Below are 22,956 nucleotides of genomic sequence, written 5' to 3'. Positions count from 1 at the left end.
ATGAAGGGATAAAAATTATTGGAGAAATTTTTATAAATTTCCGGAAGCAAATAAGGAAGTTTTAATTTGTGTTTAAAATTTTATGGTGTGACCGGCTATTGTAAATTGAAAAGAAAAATTATTTTTAATTAAATAAATTTTCCTTTTCAATGGCAAAAGAATTAAGGAAGTTTTTATTAAATTTTTCTTATTTGCCAAGACCAAGGATTATAAAAGAGGGGGTAGAGAAGGCTTCATGGCATATAACTCTATTCTATTTTCTCCCTCTTTTTCTTCCTTGGTGTGGCCGGCCATCCTCTCCTCCTCTCTTCTATTTGATGGCCGAACCTCATCCTTCTTGTGGAGACTCATATGGTGGCCTGATCAAGTTTAGAGAAGAAGAAGAAGAAGGAGAGAAAGAAAGTTTTGTTTCAAGCATCCCTTGGAGCATGGTGGTGGTGGCCGAACCTCTTCATCCTAGGAGAAGTTTTGATGGCCGAAACTTGTAAGGAAGAAGAAGGTGCTTGGTGGTTCTCATCTCGGAAGATCGTTGCCCACACAACGTCCGAGGTTAGAAGAGGAATACGGTAGAAGATCAAGAGGTCTTTCTAAAAGGTATAACTAGTATTTTTCGTTTCCGCATCATACTAGTTATTTTTGGAAATAATACCAAATACAAGAGACATGCGATTCTAGTATTTCGAATTTGTTTTCAATGTTGTGTTCTTTTATTTTTTCTTTTCCTTGTGATTTGATTGTTCTTTTCGGTTGACCTAAAGTTATTTAAGGAAATTAAATATTAACTTTTCTTAAAAGGCTTTGTCTAGTCGTTGGTGGTTATTCCCATATCCAAGAAGGTCATGTGCCTCGCCACGTCAGTACTGGAAGCCAATTTTGGAAACTAATATTTAATGAAATTAATAACTTAGGTGATTTGGATCGAACGTGTTAAGTTCCGCAGGAGATCCGAGTCTAAACCTAAAAGAACAAATAGATTAAACTTTGGATCAAAAATGTTAAGTTCCGCAGGTGATCCAAGTTTAATTTAAAAGAACACATGGTAGTTAGGAAAAGGTTCAGACCTTTGTACAAAATTTTTGTACAGTGGAACCGTTAGGTTTTCCGAGTAGCAACCGACAAGTGAGCCCCGAAGTTACTCAGAAGCTATAGACTCTTCTGATTAACCTCACTAGAGAGAGGCAATTTCATCTGAGATATAATATATCTTGTAAAATCACACTTGAGAACTTGTGAATCTTCCTCCGGGAAGTAAACCACTAGGTTGCAAGCGGATTTTCAAGAAGAAAATGAAGTCAGATGACACGATTGATAAGTATAAGGTTAGACTGGTAATCAAAGGATACCGACAACGAGAAGGTCTCGATTACTTTGATACGTATTCTCCGGAGTCGAGAATAACTTCCATTAGAGTACTGTTAGCTATCGCCGCTCTATGGAATCTCGAAATACATCAAATGGATGTAAAGATTACTTTTCTAAACGGGGATTTAGAAGAGGAGATCTACATGAAGCAACCTGAAGGGTTTTCTGTGCCAAGACAGAAAAACAAGGTTTGTAGATTGGTGAAATCATTATATGGTTTGAAACAATCACCCAAGTAGTGACATGAAAAATTTGATAATGCCACGAAGGAATGTGGATTCAAGATCAATGAATGTGATAAATGTATCTACATGAAAGCCACAGAAAGTGATTATGTCATCTTGTATCTCTATGTAGACGATATACTTATCATTGGAAGTAATGATAAGATAATAAAATCCACAAAAAGTATGTTGAGCTCAAGATTTAATATGAAAGACATAAGCCTAGCTGATGTAATTCTAGAAATCAAAATTCTTAGAACAACAGAATGACTTGTTCTTAGTCAGTCTCATTACGTGGACAAAATTCTTGAGAAATTCACCAAGGGTGATACTGCGTTGGCACGAACGCCGATAGATACGAGTCAACATCTATCAAAAAATAGAGGTGAAAGTATCTCTCAGATAGATTACTCTTGAATGATTGGAAGTCTAATGTACTTGATGAGTTGTACACGACCAGACTTGGCCTACGCAGTAAGCAAACTGAGTAGATACATGAGTAATCATGGTGTTGAGCACTGGAAAGGGATAACAAGAGTACTGAGGTACTTGAGGTATACTCGTGAATATGGACTGCACTATACAAGATATCCTGCTGTGATCGAAGGATATAGTAATGCAAGTTGCATATATGATATAAACGACTCTAAGTCTACGAGTGGATATGTTTTCACTCTAGCAGGTACAGTTATTTTCTGGAAATCTTCTAAGCAAATCGTAATAACCAGATCCACGATGGAATCTGAGTTTGTAACTCTTGACAAATGTGGTGAAGAGGTTGAATGGTTACGGTAATTCTTAGAAGATATTCTACGATGATCGAAACTTGTGCCGGCGATTTGCATACATTGCGATAGTCAATCAACAATCGGTCAGGCACAGAGCCATCTGTATAATGGTAAGTCTAGACGTATACGTCATAGACATAATACCATTAGACAACTACTCTCAACGGGAGTTATCACTGTTGACTATATGAAGTCAAAGGATAACATAGTGAATTCGCTAACCAAAGGGTTAAATCGAGAGTTAGTTGTAAGCTCCTCACAAGGAATGAGTTTGATGCCATTGTCAGCGATCAGTGCAGAGGACACCCAACCTATGCTGATTGGAAATCCCAAGAACTAGGTTCAAAGGGACAACTAATCTGTACTAACTAGACACACTGTGGGGAATAACCCAATGAAACAATGAATAGACCAGGGTAAGCCGATGGACTTTTAATGATCAAGAAGAGTAGATGACAACTCTTGAGGGATCACCTATGTGAGAAAGAAGTGGGGCCGCTTCGAAAAGAATTGGAGGCACAATTCTTAGAGTTTCTCACAGAACCAAGCGTGTTCATGGCCAAGAACAAACACACTCATAAGAACTGAGTTGTATCAGGGAGAGTCTTGGGTGAGATTTGTCACTGCTTACATAGACGACAGTATAGTTCAAGGACATTGTGTCTACTATCAGTTAGGAAGCAACCAAATTTTCACAAGGCAAGGTTCAAAATGTAAAACCTACCTATCCTATACTTGACTCAACTGTTGAGTGCTATCACATACCCTATCTCCATTCATGTGGGGGATTGTTAAATATGTGAATGGAGAAGAGGTGGAAGAAAAGAGAAGCTCCATTGTGAATGAGACTTTAGTCCCATATTGGGAGCTTCAAAACTTGTTGGTTGGTTTATATTGATTCACATGTATTGAGGATGTGAACAAATGCATGGATGAGTGAGGCTCTCTCTCACGTGTGGGTGCGTAGGGGGTGTAAATCTAGGGCCAGGATTACACTGAGCCATGTTGACTCGTGTGCGGACACAACCTGCGTGCCGAATGCCGGACCGGTCGGGGCAAAATTCGCTCAAGTGGAACAACTAACATTTTACCACATAAACCTTTTGTTGTTGCGTAATGGATGCATTAAGTTTGAGATTAATGCAGAATCTAAACGTTTGAGTAATAATGAGTGAAACAGTAGACGTTTCACTGCTCGGCTAGTAATGGTCATTAATCGACCATTAACGCTACCGTTAATCTGAGCTCTTATATAAGGAGGCTGCAATCACATGCAGAGAACACACACGCAGCGAAGCAAGCAGAAGCTCTCCACTTCATTCCTCTCGTATGTCGTGCAACTCCTGCTCGGCAGAGCGTCCGTGATAGCGATCGGGTGTCACTCAGTTCGTCGTGACCACCAGTGTTTGGTGGGGTTCACAGTCAAACCGTTGTATCATAGGAAACAGACGACCCGAGTAAGTCTTGAAGCACAACCGGAGGTGGGGGAGAATCTGTTTCAAGGAAACTGCAACTCTCCCAGGCCTTGGTCCGCTCGGCCGATCCGCCCTCCGCTCGACTAATCTGCCCTCCGCTCAACCGATCCGCCCTCTGCTCGGTCGATCCGCCCTTTGCTCGGCCGATCTGCCCTCTGCTTGGCTGACTTGCCCTCTTGACCGATCCGCCCTGTGCTTGGCCGACCTGCCCTCTTGGCCGATTCGGCCGCTCGGTCGCACAGACTAGCGGCAGAGGCAATCTTCTTGCTCGACAATTTTTCGGCTCGTAGCAGAAACCATCCTCTACTGGCAGCCTGAGATTATCCACTCAGATCATCTCGATTGTAAGTTGAATTTAATTCAGAGCAGTTTAAATTCAGCTAATACCCTGTATATTTTCGGCAACAGATTATTTGTATCCAACAATTACGAGTGGTTCATCTCCTGGTCCACTTTTTTTCGACTAAGAGATCTAATCTCCTTTATATAGGAGAAATCGGACACCCAACAAGACATTTTACATCCGTAAAAAATTTCTATTGGAGTAAACACTCATATAGATACCAACTGTATCAATCCAAATAAATGATGCAATGTAGTATCTATAATCTATATACCTAATCATAAGCCTAAATCAATTATATGATCAATCTCATGAGCCAACTACCATCAGAAACCTCCCACTCCAAGTCTGCTGGTGACTCTTCAAATGCTGTTCTAAGAGCCTTGAAATTTAGTATCGGAAGTTTCTTGAAATTTGAAACCAGCAAAGTCGATGGGCTTTGCTTCAATTTAATCCTACACTTCGATTTATATATTAACATTGCATTCTTCCATAAACCCCTCTTCTTATACTTGGGAATGCCCAGATCAAGCCAAGGCTTCATGTTGCCATCAAAGTGCAGCACTGCTGCATTCTTTACATTGCTCTTACAGACTTGAAAATCATGACCGAGTCCTTGCTCAAACAAAATATCATCAAGCGCATATATCTGATCATGGAAAACAAGTAAGCTGGCTTGTATTGCTTCAGCTCTCCATGATGCTTCATTTTCATGATGCAGCTGCAGCTGTTATTCGCAGATGAACATAAATACATTACAAACTATAGTAACTGACGAATTTAGCTGCAATATCGAGTAAACTATAGTAAACGCAGCAATTACCTGACGGAGAAACCTTTGGTACTTTCCTGTGATATCATGTTCTCTCCATTTCTCCAAATTAAGTACATTTATTCCAGACATCCAGGCACAAGAGTTACCATCATATCTATCAGTGTCTAGATAAGATTCTAACTCACTGAGTTTGATCCCACAATATTCTACAGCACCATTCACTTTCCCTCCTAGCCAAGATTCCACAAGAATGATGTGTCTTTCTGGACAACAACATCATCATCAAGAATTATTATCTTCCTTAGATTTGTGAATAAATCAGAAAGAATAAAATGGCAACGACCAAATACTGATATGTAGTTTATTTTCGTCTGCAATGGGGAGGGTTGAGCATACGCATGAGTGGAGACTCGGAACTCCTCAGACATTGACATCTCTTCCAAATCTAGGTTACTAAAGTCTTTAAAACGTGAATGGTGGTTGCCTTTCCATATGAGTTTCTAGCAAACCACTGCTTCATAGAGTAGAAGTTTTGTTTATTGGTTAGCACAAGGAAAACCATGTTGCCAGAATCCTGTGATACAATAAAGTTGGTTAATATGGGGAACAGAATCTTTCATATCAAAATATAGAAGGCCAAGATCAGAAGGCTGTACCTCCGAGTTCACTACAGTTGAGTTGATAGTTACTGACAGGGCCAATATGCTTCTTGAAAATATCACACAGTGTTGAAAACGTGGATCATCAATTTTGTTGGAAATTGAGTGTTCTGTATCTGCTGAGGGTGATTTAAAATACTCCACTGTCAATCTCATTGAAAGGCAATGAAATGTTTTGGACATGGTCTGGACACCAATCTGATACAGGAATGCACTTTGCTTCATATGAAAATGAGCTTCATCTTCTGTTAAATCAAGTATTTGTCTTAGTTTTCTATCGACATTATAGCAATCTACACTATGTGCCTTGGCTTTGGCAATAGCCTCATCCATTTCGAGTATCTTCACCTGCATGCTGAAAAAAAAATTAAAGGAAGAAGTTAAAATCTTAATATTTACAAAGAATGAAAAACCATGCAACAACTCTGATAAAAAATTCAATGGTTCTGCTGTTCCCTAGGCATAGCAGTAGTTCCTACTTCCTGGTCAGGATTGCTTCTTTATTATTTGCAGATCATTCAAGTCAGCATGGAGTCTATGGACCATAATAGAAACATGGTTTGTGTGTTTGCAGTAACTATGTATACATATACACACATCTGAGACCAACAACATTCAATCAGTATATACCCTAACTATAACTGTATGTTTATCTTGGTTAAACAACTGATACCTACGGACATGCTCTCCTAAAGGGTTGATAAAGCTCTGTGACAATCAAACTGCCGTGCATAGCCTCTAATCCAATGCCCCACGAGAAAAATACACATAGATTGGTTCTCAATTTGCTAGATAGAATGTGCAATGCAATGAAACTATCACATTGCATGTCAGCCCAGATGATTAATTAGCAGATTTGCTAATCAAGCCTTATTGTTAAGAGATTCTAGGATTGAGTATATATACAACAAGCTTTCACAATATCATTGAGCTAGCTTGAGGGATAATAGTAGGGACCTAATTTAAAATATTAATGCCATATATTTCAAGGTTCAAATTGTAATTTTTGTGATGGATAATAAATGGACATAGAGGGGGCTACCATGGGTAAGTAATGATCTCAACTAATTCAGGTTGTTAAGTGAGTGAGTACATTTATACCAAAATATTCAAAGTTTCCAGAAGTTTTAATTAGCATGGGTTGGTTCCATAAATAAGTTGAACAACTTCAATACCAGAGACGATAATAGTGAAGATGAAGCTTCAGAGAACATGTTACTTACAATGGTTGAAGATCATAATCAGAGACTGCATCACAAAGCATGCGTTCATGATCTTGAATGTGCAGCTTCACTTCCAGTGTAAGGCTTTCCTGTTCCTTTAGTTTTGCGATGCTTGGATAGTAAGCTCTTGCCTCAAACAGCTGATCCTTGAGTTTCTTCACAATAGAATCTTGTTACTTCTCTACGTTCCCTAGACCAGAGGCAATGGCTTCCAAATTCAAGTTCACAAGACCTATCAGTCTGATAAGAATTTGAACCAACAGGATGATTATTCTTTCCTGCTCCCCCAGTAGCCTACTAGAAAAAGAAGGATACAAACAAAGCAATGAAACTTTGGTGATAAATATTAGCCAGAAACAAAATCCAATAGACAAGAAATAGGATATGATTAATTATATAACCAACAACTAGAGAGCTCTGCAACTTTGATTTCCTAAATTTTACTTAACCTTCTGGAATCTCTTTCAATGCATTCATAATCACGCGATTCCTTTTCTGTGAGTTCCTTAGGCAGTAAAACAATAGCATGCTTACTCTGTTACTCTGATGCAAAGATTCTTTCCCAGAAGCAGTATTCCCTGTAACCGAATCTGCACAGCTTGATAGTACAAGCTTAGCATATTTGGAAAGAAGAGAGATGAAATAACCATAAAGATAATTTAGGTATCTAGGGTGAGATAGAATTATTATTCTAAACAGTGAATACTTTCCTAAGTCATGCTCTCCTTTGGAGGAGTCTGATACATATGTTCCTTTTGTGAGATAGCTGGCAAACTAACATATCTTGACCACGAGGCACATTTTCACTATCCTAATAAACAAAAATTGGGAAGTTTTCAGAATAACTGCTACTCCGTATGATAGAGCAAACTTGGAAAGTTTCAAATAAACACAGATGTCAAGAGCTTCTCACAATAGAAGCAAGATTTCATGTCCACCATAGTGTCAACCTATGAAAGAAACTAAACAAGCAAATATAAACCACGCATCTGTGGATGAGAATGTGAGACAAAAGGATCATTTTGAAGGAAACTACTTTAGTGTTTGAATTCCCTCCGATACCACTATTGCAAAGTGCAGACCTAATATAAAACCATCTTTAACGTAGTTCTTTTTACCATCTCCTTATTCTTTGCCAGTGGTTCCCTTCATCATTGTACAAAACTTAAATGTGAAGTTTTTGTACCTAAAGTGCTAGCTTGCTGCTGAAGAAAGAATAAACTAATTCAACCAAGATGGACATAAAAAAACTAAATGAAAACGCTAATGATTAGTGTTTATTGGCTATCAATTGGCATTCAAGTAGAGGATAACAAAGATCTTTCAGAAAATAAATTCCCAACTGAGATGGAGCACCCAGTAGTCAGTTTAACAAACAGAAAATGAAACTTCTAACTAACTCAGAGGAAGGAAAGTTGATATATTCGGATATACTGATTAAAGGGAAAAAAATAACAGAGATGGGAAAGAAAGATATCTAGTTCTTGTTGGAAATCAGTTTCGTAGCCAAATTAATCGAATAGGAATATGGATGGTTATTTCACGAGTAGATTGTCATAAACCAATTTCGTAGATGAATGAGAAATTAGTATCCAAGACTATTCTATTGGTATGATTAAATCAGACGAAGACATTGGCTCGAACATCAGCGTGAGCCATAAGACGCAAATCCATGAAGACTAACCCCAGTATGAGTAAATGTAAATTCTCATGGGACCATTAAGGAGATGAATCAGCTGAGAAATTATAATACATTCCTGAATAATCTTAATTAATTAATTAATTAAAGATCAATAGTGTTTGGTTTTAAGGAAAAAACACAAACAGAGGGCATGTACACCAAATCAATGCCAAAAATGCTAGCCTCAGTCTCTACGTCGTATCCAGCAGCAATTTGTCACATGCAATTTTGTCACAATCACATGCTTTCAAGGATAGGACACATTCCTCTATTGAATCCTTGATTTTCAAGCCACATGGTGACTCTGACAAATTGCTGCTGGATACGACGTAAAGAGCGTAATCACCTTTTTTGCATCAAATGTTTCGAAAGTTCAACAAAACTTAAAATTTAAAGTATTCTTATTTCGAGTCATAGGTTATCATGAAGGGCGATAGTGCACAATAATAAGCACCAAAACTAGCAATATCACCTTAAAGAGAGAAGACTTGCCTTTGCCTCGACCTTAAAAACTCTGAAATGATAAGTTTACCCATAGGGGTGTGTTGTCATCCAAAGAGGTGATTTGACGATTGATGATATTGAATCGATGACCAACAAAATTAAGTGAATGGCGACAATACCAAGAAGGATACATCTATCGTCCGAATGGGTGTCTCGATAACCGAAAAGGTGTTTCGATAATTTTAAAGGGAAGTCAATCTACGTCGTCATATCAACGCCCATAGGTTTTAGCTGTCGACTTATTAAGATCGACAGTTTCCAACAACAAAGAAGGCCAACAAAAGGCTTTCGATGATTATGTGTTTGCCATTGGAGTAGTAGTGTCTTGAAAGTTCTCAAGACAAACATGCATAGCTCAATCTCTATAAAGTTCAAGTTCATAGCTTTAGAGAAACCTGGAGAAGAAGTGAAATGGCTCTGCAACTTCTTGGTGTCCATTCCAAATTGGACAAAACTTGTGTCAACAATTATAATATACTGTGATAGCCAAGAAGCTATAGGGAAGGCATAGAGTAACATGTATAATGATCGATCTTGACACATTCGTTGGAGACATATGTAATTAGGTAGTTGATCTCTAATGGTGTGATCTCCATTGACTATGTTAAGTCAAAGGAAAATCTTGAGAATTCTCTTAGAAGGCTTACTCAAAGATAAGTAAAATGCTTGTCTAGAGGGATGAGTTTAAAACCCAACATATGAATGGAGTAGTGTTAAAGTTTGTTTACGAACGTTCAGTTCACTTATAGCCCTATGTCGACATTCTAACCAACTTGGCCTCTCCAAGTTTAGTCGAGTTGGTACTCGGGCAGGGTTTACCATTAGAGATGCATGATTTGATTTTCGACAAATGCAAATTCTATTTCAGATTTGTTATAAATTTTACATGTAATTGAAGGATTTACTTGGTTTTGATCCATTAGTTAGGTCCGGTTAGTCATCTCGACGATAAGTCGATGACTCTAACCGGTAGAGCTCCGTATGACGATGTGGACCTTGTCTTATTTATACTCTCAACATCCTCTTTCGATTATTGAAGTACCCCTTCGGGTAATAGATATACTCTTCTTGGTATCATCGTTACCGACCTAATCTTGTCAGTCGTCGAATTATCCTTTTGAATATTGGCACAACTCTTTGAGTAAACTTATCCCTAAAGATAAGAGTACTAAAGTTGAGGTGAAGGTTAGGTCTTCTTTCCTTAAAATGATATTGCCCCGTCCAGGTGTTTATCGTTTATCGGCTATTGTCTCCCAAGATACAACAACTTGCGTTTCAAAATAGGTCTCTAAATTTCGAGCATTATCAAACTTTTGAAGCCTTGAAACTCTTAAGAGAGGAGAGAGAGAAAATAACTCAATAGAAGAATTCACAACTTGAGAATTGAGTGATTTGAATGAAAGGAATGAGATTTATTTTATAGAAATAAAGGGTTAATCCTAAAAGGTGAAAGGTTTCTTCGAGGTGAAAGGATATGGAATGTGTCTTTTCCCTTAAACTTTTTCATTTAAACCTTATCATTATGATTAAGTAATTTAATTGATTAATCTGATTAACTATTTAATTAATTTATGACAAATATTAATTAATATCATAATGATTTAATCAATTAATTTCATACCATTCAATGGCTCCACATACTCGAGTTATTATTTATCCATGAATTCAACTTGTGTGTGAGTCAAACTTTCGTCCGATCATATCGGACCAACCTTTCATTAGAAATTAATTTCTCATTCACTCGAGAAATTGATTTACGATAGTCCATTCACAAAATAGTCATTTTATTCCTATTGATTTATTGGTAATCAAAACTAATTTTCTAATAGAATTATCTCGTGTCGTCTATTAAGAAAGTAATTTGGCTAAGACTGAATAAGTCTTCATGATTTACTATCTTTGAGAATATGTGGGATCATCTTAAAAAAAAGTTGAAGATGACGATTTCATTTTTTACCATTGAAAAAAATTTGCCATCAGAAAACCTAAACGCTCTTTGGTAACGGAATGGGTCTAGATAAAGGCATCAATGACTCTCAACATCGCATTGCAAAGTTAAATGCAAATTAAAGGTAGCATAGCCTTTTCAACATGTATTTTATGTCATAAAAGAAAGACTGCTTCTTGCCTTTACATGGTGGTATTTTAGTATCACTTTTCGTTCTCTCTTCCGTTTTTTTCATCCCAAAGAAATAGATAAATATATTGGGACTAGTGATTACCAAGGGGGATGAATAATAATTCACTTTGTTTGTTGGATTTCGTTCGTCATGTTCGTCTACGTAGAGTTCAAACAGAGCAGAAATATAAATAAAATAACGTAAGCATGATAAATAAATTTTATGTGATTCGAAACCCCTATGAATCAGAATTTTCAAGATTCTGCACGTTGTAAACCTCTTCATATATAACAAAAAAAATCCAAATATTACTTCATATTTTTGAAGCGGTTCAAATCGAATTTTTATAGAAAAACAAATTTAATTGATTATAAAGAATAAATATTTGATTCAAAAAATTGTCAGCTGACTGTGTCATTTTTTCATTATTACTTTCACCAAATCATTTTTTTCTTCAAATAAAATGTTTCTCTCAAAATATAACTTCAATACTCATCTTCACTAATTAAATTATCAATCACACCTCTACAACTATTTTTGTACTTAAAACAGAGTACTTATTAATATAGCCAGCTTGACTTTGAATTATTTCTTTAATTACTAGTTTTTTTAGACTCAGACATATACTTACGAGGCATGGTTAACCTGATACTTCAACAAACAATTTAAAGGAATATCATATACATTTTATACACTTTTGCTTATGTTGTAATTTTATGAACATTTATTCAAATATTCAGTAAGTATATGAATTCACACCTCACCTTAATGAAAATTTCGTACAATATATTAATGTAATTCCTAGTATTATGTGAAAATAACAAAGACTCAAACTAAAAGCTTACTCTATCTTTTTGGATTGGATTATGGTCTACAAAATTAATGGAGTCATAAATATTTTTTTCCCTTCAATTCAAAATTTTCAAAGAACATATACAAATTTTGTTTTATCTATTAAGCAGTCAAGGAATCTATTTCTACTTTTGAAAGAAAAATACTTTACATTATAATCGGAAAAAATAAGAGGGAGAAGAAATCAAACATTTTAGCTATTGAAAATCAATTATACTAGTAGATCTTTTGTCACTTTTTAAGAACTAAAAAGGGGAAAGAAAAGAAACAGAGTTGTTGGATCACTTTACAAGAAGGAATAGAGTGTGAAAGATTATATTGGGTCAATTTACACTATTAAATAATAGGGTTTTTTTTTTTAATTATGGGCCTCTAAGAAAATAGATTTAAGTCAGATGACTCTTTTACCTCCTAATAGGCATGCCACTGTCATCTTTTATTATCTAATATATAGCTGTTAACTATCATTTATCTATAGCATATTTCAGTCAAAATTTATTGATAAATTTAGAGAGTTTTGATCAGACTTATTTGAAGTGCTACAAATATTTGAAGTGTCTCTATATGTGCTTAGAGATATCAGTTTGAAGTTATTAATGTTAGGACCATTGGCGGCTGGCTAGAGGGGGGTGAATAGCCCTTGCACAAATCAAGCAAAAACAACCTTTCTCGAACTTATAACTTAATTAAAATAACACTTGCATAAACATAAAATGAATAAGAAACTAAAAGACAGAGGCACAACAGGTTTACTTTGTTACAACCGGGGAGATTGTTAATCTAAGGCAAATGAAGTCGTACTAATTTCTCCTTCAGACGGAGAAACCTCTTTACAGTAATGAAAGTTCAAAATGACAAAGCTAAATAGAAAAGGAAGTGTGTACAAGTGTTGCTTAGTTCTTTCTTGTTAGTGTTTAGCTTCTGGGAGCAGGGTTGTTTATATAGTCCTGCTCGGGGCGCCTAGAAGGGTTCCAGGCATCCAGAATGGGATAATATTTTATCCCCGACGTAACGGTACGTGCCACGTCGAATTTGGCTAAAACTTGGGTTCTGAGCGCCCCCGACTGGTCCGGGCACCCCGACCTGCTCCGTGCACCCCAGACTGCTTCGAGCACCCCGACCTGGTCCGAGCGCCCCGAGCACCAGAAATCAGCTTTTGCTCATTTTTGGTCCCGGACTCCTGCTCCGGTTCCGCTCGCTTGGGTGATTTCGGTCATCCGAAATAGGGCTCACCCGAACCCAACTTCCAGCCTTCTCCTCGAGCAAGCTTCTACTTCGGTTTCTTGTCCCTCGGAATTGCCGCGTGCTTCCTTCTCTTCCGCCAACGTACTCTTCCACAACTTTTTGTTCCTCGGATAGCTGCGTCTTTTGCTCCTCGAGCAATCTTCCGCTCCGGCTTCTCGTCCCTCGGAATCGCCGCGTGCTTGCTTCTCGTCTGCCGGTGTACTCTTCCGCAACACCTCATCCCTCAGACGCACCGAGCCCGTCGGGTCTCTTTCGTGCCATCCTTCTCGCTAGCTACGTCTTTTGCTCGACGCCTTGTACTCCTAAGTTCCTATACATTTAGACACAAGGTTAAACACAACAAAACCTAACTTAACTTGTTTGATCACATCAAAACTATCTTGGGGTACTAACAATCTCTCCCCTTTTATGTGAGCAACCTAAGTTAAGTTAGGGTAAACCAACATAAAGTAAAAGCAATAAATCTTGCAATAAAGTGCAAAAAGTGAAAAAATTACGCTACCTCCCCCTAGACTTAATCTTCTCTTCTCCTCCTTTGATCACATAAAAAATGGGATACCAAAAAAATCTAAGGGTAACTTTTTCAAAAATAAGAAAGTGTTTAGTTTTTTTTTTAAAAAATAAACTTTGATTTTCCAATATTTTGAAGAACTTATCAAGATTTTGAAAACTTTGAAAATAATTTTGATATCACTTAACAAAAAATTTGCAATAATTTTAGAAACTTTAAGTTTTGCAAAAAATTTCTAAGTAAAAAAAAATGTTTGAGTAACTATTTAAAGCATTAATTACAGTTAAATGTTTTATCAGTTAGTCAATTAAATATTTTATTTCATTAATTGACTTCCAGGCTGTGGCGAGGCACTATGCCTTCTTGGTTATTGGAGCAACAACTACATTTTAGACAAAGTCTCTTAAGGAAATTAAACATTTAATCTACTCTCTGAAAGCCCTAAGTCCAATTAAATTTTAATTTAGACAAGATTTTGGAACCCAATACAGGTTCCAACCTACTAGATTAATTAAAAATCTTTTGGGTATGCATTTGATCCGGTGGTAATAGCCCGGGGCCCCATAATGAGGGGTCAACGCCACGTGGAGGTCAAAGGGCCAGGTGGTCCGTCGAAGAAGGGTGAGCCGACCGGACTCATGAGAAAAGGGCAGACCGATCGGTTTGCCAGTAAACATCTGAGACACCCTGACAGAGATCGGGGTTCCGACGCTCAATGGAACAGTAAATAATGACCGAGCGGAAGGGTGCGCCGCCCGGCCGGCGCAGGGAATAAGGGCCGTCCGGACGGCGCTCTTCGTCCAGCCGGCCGGACGGACGTCCTGGCCGGCTAGGGGTAAATAGGGACAGGAACATCTGTTGACAGCCGTCAAGTCCTAGAGCTAGGCCATACTCCTAGTCTGACGGCCAGGTGTTCTCTTGTCCCATCGAAGACATACTTGGACTGTAGCAGTATGGTGTCAGGTAAGCTTTCTGACAGGTGCATATCGAGGTGTGGGCTGCGGACACGTATGCGCCTCGGTGGACGTGCATTGGTTCTTTTGCCGCTCTATATAAAGAGCCTCTTACTTCGCCGGAGGTACGCGTAAAAACATCTCTGGAGCCACTCTTTTCCACTGTTTGCTTGCCTGACTTGAGCGTCGGAGGGTCGCCGCCGGGAACCCCTTCCTGGCCCGACTTCTGTGCAGGTCCGCCGGAGCTTAGGAGGCCTACTCCATCGACTAGGAGCGCGCCACGTGCCCAACGTCCTTTGGTTCGGCGATTCGGACAGGATCAATTTGGCGCCGTCTGTGGGAACGCTCCTGCATCCGATCGGAAACAATGGACGAGGCTGGAAGACAACACATGGTGACGCTTTCGAACGAGGAACTCGACGCGCTGATCGAGATAAGGGCCGCCAAGCTCGTGGAGCAAAAACAGAAAGCCGCAGCCGAGCAGCCGGAGCAGCAAGCAACATCAGCGTCTGGTGGTCGAGCGGAAGCACCACCGGCCACCATTGCATTTCATCGAGCCTTATTCCGCACCCCTGAAGCCGCAGCAGCTCAAAGAGACCGGGGATCTTCTTCGGATGAAATGCCTAGACAAGAAGACAGAAAAGGGAAAGCCCCCCGAGCGGACGCATCGCCCGAGCGGATCAATCGCCAATTTTCAGAGGCTATTCTACGAGACCCTCTGCCAAAGCACTACGTGCCTCCGACGATCGACGAGTATAATGGAACAACCGACCCGGATGATCATCTGGGTAAGTTCGATAACACAGCTACTCTCCATCAGTACACAGATGGAGTAAAGTGCTGAGTTTTTCTTACCACTATCTCGGGATCGGCTCAACGGTGGTTTCGGAGGTTGCCGGACGGATCCATCACTAGCTTCAAGGAGTTCCGAACGGCCTTCCTCCACCATTTTGCGAGCAGTCGACGCTACCAGAAAACAAGCGTGAGCCTGTTCGCCATCAAGCAAGAAGCCCGTGAATCGCTCAGAGCTTACATCCAGCGGTTCAACAAAGTGGTGATGGACATTCTAACGGCCACCTCGGAAACCATGATGAATGCCTTCACACAAGGCCTAGTGGATGGAGATTTCTTCCGATCACTCATCCGAAAGCCGCCTCGAGACTATGATCACATGCTACACCCGGCGAACGAATACATCAACGTGGAGGAAGCGCAAGCGGCCAGGAAAAAAGAAACTCCAACCGAGCGGGCTCCTCCAGCCGAGCGGAAACAGCACGCCACTCATCAGCTGCCTAGAGGACTAAGGGCCGAAGCAATCCGATCCCCCCATGTCCGATCCCACGTGCAAGAGGTAGCTGCCGCTCGGCCCAAGCCAAAGAAGAAATGGACCCCGATGTTCTGCTCCATCCACCGGACAGATACACACAACACAAGGGATTGTCGAAGTCTTCCCTTCGTGGCACATCCTGTGCCCCGGAATGCTGGATGACGGTCTCCCTCAGTCAGCAGGAGACAGAGAACTCATGAAGCCGATCGGACGCGAGCTGATAGGCCGCAGCAACAGACTCCCGATCGGCATCGTTCTCCAAGGCAGGAGAATCGCCGAGCGTCCAGAGAACGGTCCCGACCTTCCGCTCGGGAAGAGGAAAATAGAAGCAATACTTCCCAAGGTGAGATCAACGTTATTGCTGGCGGGCCGACCGGAGGAGACTCCAATCGAGCTAGAAAGGCAAGCGTTCGGCAACTCCAAATTCATGCAGTCGGTTGTAGCCGAGAACGAGCAGAAGGACCCGAAATTAGTTTCGGACCCGGGGACTTGGAAGGAGTTGAAGTACCCCACGACGATGCTCTGCTCATCAAAGCGGTAATAGCCAATTACACTGTTCACCGCGTATTTGTTGACACGGGGAGCTCAGTCAACATCTTATTCAACAAGGCGTTCGATCAGCTGTAAATTGATCGAGCCGAGCTGTTACCCATGACTAGGGGTGTAAACGAATCGAATCGAGCCGAATATGCTGAAAAATTTAAGGCTCGAATTCGGCTCGAAATAGGTATATTCGAGTTCGAGCTCGATTCGAAGCTCGAAAATTTTAAAATGTTTGGTTCGAGTTCGGTTCGAATTAGGGTTCGGGTTCGAATTCGGCTCGAAATATTCGAACATGTTCGCAAACTATTCGAATTATTACTCGAAAATAAGTTCGAAAGGCTTGAAATTTATTTATTTAATATATATTTAACTTATATTAATAAATATTAAGGCTCGTGAGCGGCTCGAACAATATAATTTGGGTTCGAGTTCGGCTCGAAAAAAAGTTCGAACATGTTCGAGTTCGGCTCGAATTCGATAAATTCGAATATGAATCGAATATTTTTCGAGCCGGCTCGAAAAGCTCGCGAGCCGGCTCGATTCGTTTGCAGCCCTACCCATGACAACTCCGCTCTACGGGTTTACGGGTAACGAAGTCTAGCCGGTCGGACAAATCCGGCTGGCTACCTCGCTGGGAGAAGAGCCGCTCAGGAGGACAAGGACAACAAACTTTGTGGTGGTCGACTCTCCCTCGTCCTACAACGTCATCTTGGGACGACCGGCGCTCAGCGAATTCCGAGCGGTCGTCTCAACCTTCCATCAGAAGATCAAGTTCCCCGTGGAGGACGAAGTGGGAGAAGTACGGGGAGATAAGCTAGCAGCTCGGCGATGCTACATCGAGATGGTCCGAGCGGAAGCCAATTCCGCTCGGAAGGCACCCCGCATCGAGGTAAACGCCATCACTGAAAAGCCACCCTCTTTAATTTATGAAGAAAAAGAGGAAGTGCAGATTCACCCAACCCTACCGGAGGCCACGACTTTTATTGCATCCGATCTGGAGGAGAAGCAGAAAGAGGAGCTGATCCAATGCCTCCAGAGAAATCATGATGTCTTTGTCTGGTCGACACATGAGCTGCCCGGAATTTCGCCGAGCATAGCGCAGAACGAGTTGCATGTCCGACCGGACGCTCGGCCGGTGAAGCAGAGAAAAAGAGATTTCAGCGCCGAGCAGAATGCCATCATCCGGGCGGAGGTGGAGAAGCTTCTGGAAGCCGGCCATATACGCGAAGTGCAATTCCCGAGCTGGCTGGCGAACGTGGTATTAGTCTCCAAGCCGGGCAACAAGTGGAGAGTATGCATAGATTTCAGGGATCTCAACAAAGCTTGCCCGAAAGATTTTTATCCTCTGCCCTGGATAGATCAGCTGGTGGACTCTACGGCCGGCTGCGAATTAATCTGTATGCTCGACGCCTACCAGGGCTATCACCAAGTGCCGCTCGCCCATGAAGATCAAGAAAAAGTCAGCTTTGTGACAGCCGACGGCACTTATTGCTATAATGTAATGCCATTCGGATTGAAGAATGCGGGGGCCACATATCAACGCTTGATGAATAAAGTATTCAGAGAGCAGATCGGGCGGAATATAGAAGTTTATGTGGACGACAATCTCATTAAGTCCGTCCGAGCGCCCGATCTCTACAAGGACATGGAAGAAACCTTCCGAACGCTACGCAAATATGGAGTCAAGCTAAATCCCCAGAAATGCCTGTTCGGAGCAAAAGGAGGGCGTTTCTTGGGGTACATAGTGACCGAGCGGGGCATCGAAGCAAATCCCAGCAAGGTGAAAGCTCTGCAAGATATGCCGCCTCCAAGAAATAAAAGAGAAGTGCAGCGTTTGACCGGTCGGATAACCGCTCTGTCCAGATTCATCTCCAAAACCGCCGACCGGAGCCTTCCTTTTTTCAAGATCTTACGTAAGGCTACAAAATTTCACTGGGACGAAGAATGCGACCGGGCGTTCGAAGATTTAAAGGCATATCTGAATTCGCTCCCGGTATTAGCCAAGCCGACTATTGGTGAGCCACTTTGTATTTATCTATCCTCGACCGAGCAGGCAATCGGCTCAGCATTGGTGAGGGCGAGCGGAGAGGAGCCTGTGTATTTCCTTAGTCACATTTTAAAAGATGCTGAATCTCGCTACACTGGGCTCGAAAAGCTAGCCTTCGCTCTGGTCCTCGCCGCTCGACGCCTTCGTCCATATTTCCTTACGCATACCATCATTGTCAAAACCAATAGCCCGCTCGGGCGTGTATTGCTGAATCCCGAAGCGTCCGGGCGGCTCATCAAGTGGACGACGGAGTTAAGTGAATTCGATATCCAATACCAGCCCCGCTCGGCGATCAAAGCGCAATCCTTGGCCGATTTTGTGACTGAGGTGCAGAGGCCGGAGCCAGAAGCAATGTGGAGAATATATGTGGATGGGTCGTCCACTCGGCTCGGAAGCGGGATTGGAATATTGTTACTCTCCCCTCAAGAAGAAAAGATGCACTTATCCGTCCGGCTGGATTACAAGGCTACCAACAATGAAGCAGAGTATGAAGCCCTCATAGCTGGCTTGCAGGCTGCCCGACATGTGGGAGCCGGTCGGGTAACGCTTCACTCGGATTCGCAGTTGGCCGCTCAGCAGCTCTCTGGTACCTTCGAAATCAATAGTGCTCGGCTCAAGCTCTACGCTGAGGCCTTCGAGAAGCTCAAGGCCGATTTTAGAGAAGTTATTGTCCAGAAGATACCCAGAGCAGAAAATCAAGTAGCTGATGAGTTAGCCAAACTTGCGAGCTCAATAACGCCGGTCACCATTCAGCAGCCAATTGAAAAAGTACTGTTGGTGGCGCACGTCGACCGGATGGAAGGCCTCACATTTCCAAGCGACTGGCGGACACCCATCATGGAATTCCTCTGCTCGGGTGCCACGCCATCCAATGATGAAGCCCAACTGCTAAGGAGGAGAGCCGGTCGATTCACACTCATCGGCGATCAGCTTTACAAAAAGGCTTTCTCACGTCCGTTATTGAAATGCGTGAGCTCGGAGGACTCGGCTTACATCCTCCAAGAAGTACATCAAGGATCGTGCGGAGGACATCCGGGCGGACGAGCACTAGCTAAGAAGATCCTGCTAGTTGGATACTTTTGGCCGACCTTACAAGCAGACGTCGCTCGGACCGTGTCGACATGCCTTTCATGCCAGAAGTACCATAACATCAACCACCGACCGGCAGAGGAAATGAAGGCATCAACAGTTTCATGTCCGTTCGATCAATGGGGAATGAATATTGTTGGTCCATTTCCGATGGCGACCGGGCAGCAGAAATTTTTGCTAGTGGCGGTCGATTATTTCTCCAAGTGGGCGGAGGCCGAGCCGCTAGCCAAGATCGCCGAACAGATGGTCAAAAAATTTATCTGGCAACACATCATCTGTCGGTTCGGCATCCCTCGCCGATTGGTTTCCGACAACGGGCGGCAATTCACAGGGAAGATGCTAGAGGATTGGTGCAAAAGCTACGGCATCGAGCAACACTTCACGTCCGTGGCTTATCCCCAAAGCAACGGTCAAGCAGTCTTCGTATTCTGCGCGCTCGGCTCGACCATTTGGGAGGAAGTTGGCCAGATGAAGTGCCGGGCGTCTTATGGGCCATCCGAACGACTCCAAAGGAAGGGACGAGCGTCACGCCTTTCCACCTGGTGTATGGCGGCGAAGCGGTCATTCCTGTTGAAATTGGAGTCGAATCCGCTCGGATCCAAAGCTATGATGAGGGCAACGCCGAGCGGAGGAACATGGCGCTGGATCTGATCGAAGAAGAAAGAGCCAAGGCGTCCGTCCGGCTGATGGCGTATCGGCAACGGATGAAGCAAAATTACAACCGCCGTGTAATCCCCAGATCATTCCAGGTCGACGATCTTGTCTGGAAGAAAGGCAAGCCGGTCGGCGACGTCGGCAAATTGGAGGCACCGTGGGCGGGCCCCTTTAAGGTTATTGAAAAGCTCCGCTCGGGAGCCTATTATTTGGAGGATGAAGATGGACGGTAGCTGGATCGACCGTGGAGTGCGAATCATCTCCAGCCTTATCGAGTGGGGTGAAAGGTGCACGAATGTAAATAATTTTTGTATATGTTAGTCGCCCATGTCCTTGTAATGCAGGAAGCAAAATTAATTCAAAGAATGGCCAATGGGTCCGCCGAGCGGCAGCGTCAAAATTAGCCTGAGCTCAGGCGTTAAATATCGAGGCAGCCGCGTCTATAAATGTCCGAGCGGAAGACCGTTGAGCTCCGACGTTAAATATCGAGACGAGCCGACGCCTATAAACGTCCCGGCGGAAGACCGCCGAGCTCGGCGTTAAATATCGAGAGCGAGCCGACGCGTCTATAAAAGTCCGAGCGGAAGACCGCCGAGCTCGGCGTTAAATATCGAGAGCGAGGCGTCTATAAACGTCCCGGCGGAAGGCCGTCGAGCTCCGGCGTTAAATATCGAGAACGAGCCGGCGTCTACGTCCGAGCGGAAGGCCGCCGAGCTCCGGCGTTAAATATCGAGACGAGCCGGCGTCTATAAGCGTCCGAGCGGAAGGCCGTCGAGCTCACGTTAAATATCGAGAGGCGAGCCAGCGTCCGAGCGGAAGACCGTCGAGCTCCGACGTTAAATATCGAGAGACGAGCCGGCGTCTATAAACGTCCGAGCGGAAGACCGTCGATCTCCGACGTTAAATATCGAGAGACGAGCCGGCGTCTATAAACGTCCGAGCGGAAGATCATCGAGCTCCGACGTTAAAACCCCTTTGGGGTAAGGCACAGAACAAAAATTGGTCAGTAGAAGTTAGAGAAAAGACATTAAAGTCGGCTGCTCAGTCGCATTATAAAAGACATTAAAGACGATCAAATTGAGTCTGACAGAAGCATGGTGCCGAGCGGAGTGGATATAAAGAACACTAGATTTGACAAGGGAAAAATTTCTGGCCAAAACAAAAGTTGAAGGCACAGAAAAGACTATCTATTATGCACTGGGTGAACCGGAAAGGTTACTACAAAATAGGTTGGGCCGAACGGTCGGAATACAAAAAAGTTCATAAAAAGAAAAAAAGAAACGCTTATCACACGTCAAAGTCAAAAAGATTGTCAGGGCTGGCGCCCATCACGGTCGCGAGGTCCTCAGGGGGGATGGCCATCTCGGCGGGCAGATGGCCCTTGGTCTTCAGGTAATCCATCGCCACCTTGATCGCTTCTTCGAAAGTGAGGGATATCTTGTCGGTAAACTTCTCTCCGAAATCTTCCGAGCGGAGATACGCCTTCCTCACTTCGTTAGAACGAGCCGACTCCCCCTCTTGATATTCTTTGAGAGCGGCGTGGGCAGCGTCGCTGGCGGCTTGGAGATCCTTCAAGTCTCCATTAAACCTTTGGAGATCGGCCGAGCGGCTCTCCTTCTCGGTGGCCAGCAGAGCATCCAGGTCCTTGATGCGTTGCTCCAGCCCCCTGATCTCCACCTTCATTCTGTCCATATCATCGATGGCCTGGCGCTTCCGGGTGGTCGCCGTCTTGATCTCCTTATCTCGTTGCTTGATCATCGCTTCAAGACGAACAACCTTGCTCGCCAGATCGGAAGCCCGTTGGCCTTCTCCAGAGCGGCAGTCGACTGTTGGCTGTCCCCCGCGACCTTGACTTTTTTCAATTCATCCTCCAGCTCGGCCAACCGATCGCTAATGGCGATCTGCTCCACCCAGTTCTGCTAGCAAGTGTGAACAGGTTAAAAACATAATTCAAATACGCAAACAAAGAAAAAGAGCATACCCCGGTGGCCTGTTGTAGGTTGCTGTCGCCGAGCTGCCCGGGAGTCAGCATGGCTATTCGACGCCGGGCATCCACCCAAGCTTGGGCAAGAGGGCCCGTCAAGGTGATCTGCTGCTCAGGGACCATTGGCCGATCGGCAGCAGCCATGTACGCCTCCGAAGGAAGGCGCAGAACGGTTTTACTTAAATTCTGGCCGCTCGGCTCGCTCTGAGAAGCAGCGGCCTTACCGGATGGCCCACCGGTGGACGAGGAAGGAAGCTCGCCCAAACGCCTAATACGGCGCAGAGTTCTTGAAGGGCTGGACGGCGGCACCTCAGAGCTTGCCCTCGGAGAGCCATGTGGGGTCGGGGTACTCTCTAGGGAGACCGTCCCGGACAGCACCGGAGCATCCGCGCCCCGCTCGGGCTGTGGCTCATCAAGTGGAGTTGAGGCAGAGGCAAATTCCGGTCGTCGGCGCTTCCGAGTGACTAGCGGAACATCATCGGCCGAACAACCCTCTACCTCAGCTTGGTTGGAAGGTTCAGTGCCGCCCGCTGCCTCATCGTGAGAGGTAGCAGCGGCTAAGGCTTCAGGGGCATCCTGGGTCCCCTCACCTGATTC

The 22,956-nt window shown here is 43.1% G+C and overlaps 1 pseudogene; it reads right to left on the bottom strand.

Annotated features, from left to right (window-relative positions):
- Positions 1-4,487: 4,487 nt before the first annotated feature.
- Positions 4,488-21,776, bottom strand: LOC122014058 (annotated as a pseudogene).
- Between the last annotated feature and the right edge of the window lie 1,180 nt (positions 21,777-22,956).

This window comes from Zingiber officinale, chromosome 8B (genome assembly GCF_018446385.1).
Source record: "Zingiber officinale cultivar Zhangliang chromosome 8B, Zo_v1.1, whole genome shotgun sequence".
Taxonomy (NCBI): Eukaryota; Viridiplantae; Streptophyta; class Magnoliopsida; order Zingiberales; family Zingiberaceae; genus Zingiber; species Zingiber officinale.
Note: the sequence above shows the minus strand (reverse complement) of the source record. Positions and strands in the feature narration are given on the sequence as shown.